Raw genomic sequence first — 7,495 nt, forward strand, 5'->3', positions numbered from 1 at the left:
GGATTTTCCTTTCAAGGGCTTTGGTGTTTCATGATGTAACCACTGAACATATTCTCCACACACATCTATAGAAGTTTGTCAAGGTTTTAGATGTCATGCTGAATCTTTGCAGGCTTCTAAGGAAATGGAGATGTTGCTGTGCTTTCTTCGTAATTGCGCTTACATGCTGGGCTCAAGACAGATCCTGGAAAGTGATGACATTGAGGAATTTAAGGTTGCTGACCCTCTCCGCCTTTGATCTCTGATGAGGACTGGCTCACGGATCTCCTGTTTTCTCCTCCTGAAGTCAATAATCAGCTTCTGGCTCTTGCTGACGTTAAATGAGAGGTTGCCACAAGACCATAAGATAAAGGAGCAGAATTAGGCCATTTGGCCCATCGAGTCTGCTCCGCCATTTCATTTTAGCTGATCCAATTTTCCTCTTGGCCCCAATCTCCTGCATTCTCCTGGTAGCCCATCATGCCCTGACCAATCAAGAAACTATCAACCTTTGCCTGAAATGTACATGAAGATTTGGCCTCCACAGCTGCCAATGATTCACTGTCCATAGAGTCCATAGATTCATTACTCTCTGGCTAAAGAAATCCCTCCTCATCTCCATTCTAAAGACACCTCTCTATTCTGAGGCTGTGTCCTTTGGTCTTAGACTCTCCCAAAATAGGAAACATCCTCTCCGTATCCACTCTATTAATCCTTTCACCATTTGATATATTTCAATTAGGTCTCCTCTCATTCTTTTGAATTCCACTCAATACAGACCCAGAGCCATCAAATACTCTTCATATGACAACATATTGAATATGGGAATCATTTACATGAACCTCTTTTGGATACTCTCCAGTTTCAGCACATCTTTTTCTAAGATAAGGGGTCCAAAACTACTCACAGTACTCCCAGTGAGGCCTCATCAGTGCTTACAAAATTTTCAACATTACATCCCTGCGTTTATATCCTATTCCTCTTGAAATGAATGCTGACATTACATTTGCCTTCTTCACCACAGACTCAATCTGCAAATTGACCTTTAGGGACTATTTAGAAAATAGTCAGCCCTTTCATTTCTTCTGCCAAAGTGCATGCTGATACCCTCTGCTGGTACTATATTCGATCTCCTACTTCTTTGTCAATTCTCCACATCTGTTGAAGACCTTCCACAGCCTCTCTATTTCCTCAAACGACCTGACCGTCAACCATCTTCAAATTGTCTGAAAACATTGCAGCAAGGTAATCAATTTCATCATGCACATCACTGACATTTAACATAAAGAGTATCAGTCCCAACACAGACGACTGTGGAACCCACTCGTCAAGAGGCTCCCTTTATACCCACTCTTTGCTTCCTCTCAATCAGCCACGGCTTTGTCCATGCTGGAATCTTTCCGGTAATACCATGGGCTCGTGGGTTGTTGAAGCAGCTTCATGTGTGGCATCATGTCAGAAGCCCTCTCAAAATCCAGGTGAACAACATCAATTGATTCTACTTTGTCTGTCCTGCTTGTTATTTCTTAAAATAATTTCAACAGGTTTGTCAGGCAAGATTTTCCCTTCAGGAAACCATGCTGACTATGGCCTATTTTATCTTGTGACACGGTACTCGCAGACCTCATCATTAATAATCATCTGTAACATCTTTCCAATCACTGAGGACAGATTAACTGGCCTATAGTTTCCTTTCTTCTGCCTCTCTCCCTTCTTGAAGAGTGGAGTGACATTTGCAATTTTCCATTCTTGCTGAACCATTCCAGAATCTTGTGATTCCTGAATGTTCATTACTAATGGGTCCACAATCTTTGTAGCCACCTCTTTCAGAACGCTGGGGTGTACACCATCTGGGTCACGTGACTTATCTAACTTGAACTTTCAGTTTCTCAAGAACCTTCACTCTGGTTCTGGTAACTTTGCACACTTCTGACTCCTGACACCTGGAAGTTCCACCATTATGCTGGTGTCTTCCTCAGTGAAGACAGACACAACATACTTATTCAGTTTGTCTGCCATTTCTTTGTCTCCCGTCACTGCCTCTCCAGCATCTTTTTCCAGCTGTCCGATATCCACTCTCACCTCTCTTGTACACTTTATGTATCTGAAAGATCCACACCAATATGGGATGGGAAAAGTGACTCGGAATTGAGTAACATGACTTCGCCCTTGGGAAACTGCCAAACAGCAAGGCTGACTTCCTTGATGAGGCACAACAGGCAACTTCTGAAATATTGGCAGAGTTACTGGCAGTTCAAAATGTACCTCTGCAGATCCAAATGGCCCTAGACTTTAGATCACCTAAAAAGTGGGGTACGCATGCTTTAATTGGACAGGAATGTTGCAGCAACGTACCAGACAAATCTGAAAATATAACTCACCTGATGGATAATATTTGAGAGGCAGAGACTCTGGGAGGATGGTGGGATACTGGTTTACATTGTACAGTTCCACAATGATAACCCCTCAGGAATCCCGTGGCCATTTGGGACTCTGGGAGGATGGTGGGATACTGGTTTAGTTTACATTGTACAGTTCCACAATGATAACCCCTCAGGAATCCCGTGGCCATTTGGGACTCTGGGAGGATGGTGGGATACTGGTTTACATTGTACAGTTCCACAATGATAACCCCTCAGGAAGCTGGTGGCCATTTGGGACTCTGGGAGGATGGTGGGATATTGGTTTACATGATGGAATAACCATTGGAGCAATAATAATACCAACAATCTGATTACGATTTTTGTGCTCAGTCGTGTTCCAGAAAAGGAGGGGATATCAGGATTCCGGGTCCTCAAAGGGGAAAGAAAGCCCAGAGATCTGAAGCATTATCGCCATAAACACATCATTCACTTCGTAAGTTCTGATGATATTGGATGTCTGTTGTCATGGGACAACAAAGAGGAGGGAATGGGAAATATGTACTGAACTTTGCATTTTATTGTGAGTATCTGATGAGACAAAATGGAGCTGTACAAACCCCGGAGTGCTGAGCTAGTAAATCCAATATATGTAGGTGACTAAAGTAGCCGGAGGAAACGACAAGAAATGTGCTTACTAAAGGAACTCGTGACTGCAAACACTGAACGCTGTGCAGAAATGAGGATGTAGCGGAGACGACTCAACCAGAGATGGCAGCAACAACAAATGTATCGGGAACACGGAGCTCGCTGGAAACAGTAACCTCGTCTCGTTCTTATGTACAGAAGGAATATTTTGTGAACGCTGTGTTTGAAGTCCCCTCCCATCCCTGGTGAGAATGGAGGTGAACTTACCCTCTGCAGGTAATAAAGAATAAAGCTGCTTGATGAAGAAACACTCAGTGTTGGGATTGTGTTCTGTGAGTCTCAGCAGAGAGATACTTGACAGGGGGTTAAGGGTGAAAGGTGGGGAGTTTATGGGGCACATGAGGGGATACCTCTTCACTCAGAGGGTCACAGGAGTGTGAAATGAGCTTCACCCACCCAAAAAACGTCTGCCCCCGAATGAGGTGGAGCCCAAATGGCGGGTCCCTTAAATGAGCTGCTGCCAACCGGAGACCGGGGTCTTCGGGCTGGTTTGTTGCCACCAGAGAACATGATGTGTGCCCCTGGTGATGGACACACTGACGGTAGGTGTCGGCGCTTGGGGGGAGGGCAGTGTTGTACTTGTACGGGTGGGTAGAGATATCTCAGAGCCAGTAGATGCCAGACAAGGGCTCGTCCTTTATTCTGGGAGGTCCTGGTACCAGTTGTAACGGGGCTTACCCGACGGTCCAGTCTGGGAGGTCAGGGACTGGGCCGTCTCCAGTGCCAGTACAGTCACTCTCGGCTGAGCCTGGAGTGGGAGCAGGGACGGTTCCTGTTGAGATACGGACATGAAGGTCCAAACCCGGGGAGAAGCCATTGACAAATTTCACCAAGAAACAATCAGGCCAAACAACTTCAGGCAGAACTGGTCAGGATGACAAACAGACATCAGTACACAGAAATGACAACTTTTAAAATCAGAAATAAACCAATGTAAAAGCAAATTTAAAACCAGCTCCTTTGCCTGAGGATGGATGGAATGGAAATGGTCCCGAGGCAAAGGAGGTGGTTTCACACCGTCTGCACGACTCAGTCGAGCCATTGAAGGAGTGGCAGTGGCGATTGGACACGGAGGGACAGGCCTGATGAGGGTCGGTTTGATTGCCGAGGGAATCTGCTATCTTGTCTTGTGGACTGGCCACTCACGGCTTCCTGACCGGCTCAGACACTGAAAGCCCGTGTTTCCCTGCTCCGCCCCCCCCCCCGGGTCCAGGCAGTCTCGTCCCCCTGGGAGATGAAAGAGAAAGTAAATTCACCCGCTTACAACTGGGCAATGAAGTGTGTTAATTATTTGGAGAATGCAGATCAAACAATTAGTGAGGTTGTGGATGTCACCAAAACCGGTGTGAGGAGAAAGTGAGGGTTGTCTAAGGTTACAGTGAGATCGAGACCAGTTGGGAAAGTGGGCCGAGGAATTGCAGGTGGATCTTAGCTGTCACTCAGAAACAGTTCTTCAGGGGGTCAAAGACGACTGAGACACGAAAGAGAGCTTTTCTTGGGCTCTGGATTCAAACAGACAAGACCGGTGCACTCGTTCATCTCGTTTGAAGGTACCACGGCAGAATATAAGTTGTTGCTCCGCCACCCTGAGGGTGCAGTCATCAATTAGGAGCAACTTCGCACCGTCCTCCACAAGTGTGACTTACCAGTCAGCAAGCATTTTAATTCTTCATTCCCAGTCCTGTTCCGCCGCGTCGATCCATGGACTCCTCTTGTGCCAAGATGAGCTCCCCTCCCCCCGCCCCCAGGGTGGAGGAGCAACACATTATATTCCGTCACATTATATACCCTCCAATCTGATGACATGAACATTGATTTCCACTCAGGAGAACAAATTACCGTCACCCTCCTCTATGCCCCTCTCTGACCTTGTACTTCTTCTCACCTGCCTACACTCCTCCCGGGACCCTCCTCCTGCCCTCTCTCTGGTCCACTCTCCTCTCCTATCAGATTCTTTATTCTCCAGCCCACCCTTTCCTGACCTTCCCCACCCACCCGGCATCAGCTTCCAGCTCGCCTCTTTCCCTCCCCCACCACATTTTTATTCTGGCATCTTCCCCCGTGCTTCTCTGCCCTGCAGAAGGCTCTCGGCCAAAAAGCGCCGACTGTTTATAATTTTCTATGGATGCTGCCTGAGGTGCTGAGTTCCTGCAGCGTTTTGTGTGAGTCGCTTTGGATTTCCAGCATTTGCAGAATTTCTCCTGTTAGTTCCAGAAATCTCCGTCCGTGACCAGGCGATCACATGCGCATGCGTAAGGGTCGCGGGGAGTTTCGCGCGTGCGCACGGTGGACAAAAGGCTCGGAGACTCGGCGGCAGGTCGGAGCGGGGATCTGGGCGGATTATTATCGGTACCGGCGTCCAAACCGCGACCGGCCACACTTTTCGTCCGCACCCCGGGACAGACCAAGTCCTTTCCCTCTCTCTCTACGAGGGCTCCGGGGAACTTCCTGCTGAGGAGCGAAGGCGCTAGAGCCGTGGCGGATAGATGGGTTTCTTCTTCGTGGGGGTTTCTGGGTAAAGAAGCTGCCATAGATGATAGGGCCAGCGTTTTCCCCGTTAGTCCGTAGGCCGTATTTGGAATCGCAAGGGGCGGGAAGGGGAGTAGATGGATCACTCGGGCACCACCGAGTACTGAGCTGACCTTCCAGTCAATAAAAATGTCAATTTTTACTGTATGAAAAGAAGGAAACAAAATCCTTACATCAGTTTTAGTCCTTGTGGAAATCACCTTTGTTCCATCTTAATCTGGACCTTTCCACCTGTGAGGACATGTTTAGTACCATTCGCTTTGGGTACATAATGATACCAATTACCTTTGGCCTGGGTAACAAGTGACCTGTAGCGTTCTCATCACAAATATGCCACACTCCAATGAGAACGAGGACTGCCCTCCCCATCATGTTCATTGGCATTGCCTCTGATGGGCTCTCCACCGTCAGTCACCTGTGCGGAGGGGCAGAGTAATTTGAAACTCTGCAGGGTTTGCCGTGTAACATCACATGCTCTTTGTAGTGCTGCCGTACATGACCAGAACTTGAAATAATACCAATGTGTTCTCTAATTTATTTTTCTCACAGCGTTTACACAGCCTGAAAACAGCACGGCACAAACAAAATACGGTACCAGCTGTGCAGCAACAAAGGCTCTCTGTGTGGGAGCATTTCAGTTACTTCGCAGCTCAGAATAATATGGGACAGAGAATAATACTAATGGAAGGAATCAGACTGGGCCAAGTCACAGATTGAATGTCCCATTCTCACACAGACAGGAAGACTGTCGGGGAATTCGATGGACAGACCAGTTCCTGCCACCATGAACAGTTAGAAGGTGAGTTTCCCCCCAACTTGGGTTGATCCTCGCTGTAACAGTGTGATGTCAGAGCTCAGAAAGGAGACTAAAATTATCTCAGAATATATCGGCTGTGAAAATTAATCAGATACAGGAGCAGAATGAGGTCGTTTGGCCCATCGAGTCTGCTCCACCATTTCATTACAGCTGATCCATTTCCCTCTCAGCCCCACTCTCCTGCCTTCTCCCCATATCCCTTCCTGCCCTGACTAATCAAGAATCCATCACCCTCTTCCCTAAAATATACCCAATTACTTGGCCTCCAGAGCAACTCATAACAACAAATCCCACAGATTCACCACACTCCAGTTAAAGAAATTCCTCCTCATCTCCATTCTGAAAGAACAAAGCTCGATTTTGAGGCTGTGTCCTCTGGTCTCAGACTCCCCCACTCAAGTAAACATACTCTCCACATCCACTCTATCGAGACTTTTCAATGTTCGATAATTTCAATGAGGGCCCCTTCATTATTCTGAACTCCTGTGAGTAGAGGCCCCGAGCCATCAAATGTTCTTCATCTGACAAACCTTATAATTACAGAAATATTTTTGTAAACTTCCTTTGAACGCTCTGCAATGTAAGCACATCTGTTCTACTTAAGGGGCCTGAATCTGCTCTCAACAGTCCAAGTGAGGCCACACTTTATAAATACTCAACAACACATCCTTGCTTTTATATTCTCGTACTCTTCAACATTATTTCCTCTCCATTGAGAAAATAGTCTGCACTCTCATTGCTTCTAACAAAGTGGATGACCATACACTTCTCTGAATGAGGACTTTCATTCATTGATGTTTTTTGTAAATCTTTTTTACAGGTTAGAAATGGCAAAAATTGTGTACGGGAATTTTAAACAGAACAACATGTCAGTCTGCTGTTTCTGCCCAGATATTTAAGGAGTTACTAGATATTTAACAATCTATCACCGTTGATCCTTGGAGATGAAGAATTATGTCATCACAGCTGGAAAAGTGCTTTGTGTCTGAAATGAAGTTTTCTGTTGTAACTCACTGAAATCCACTGGAACCGGGGAGCTGAGAACACACCAGCATTTGTTCACTGGAGATCAGTTCTTCAACTACATTGATTGTGCAAGGGG

This window comes from Hemitrygon akajei, unplaced genomic scaffold (genome assembly GCF_048418815.1).
Source record: "Hemitrygon akajei unplaced genomic scaffold, sHemAka1.3 Scf000034, whole genome shotgun sequence".
In the NCBI taxonomy this organism is placed as follows: domain Eukaryota; kingdom Metazoa; phylum Chordata; class Chondrichthyes; order Myliobatiformes; family Dasyatidae; genus Hemitrygon; species Hemitrygon akajei.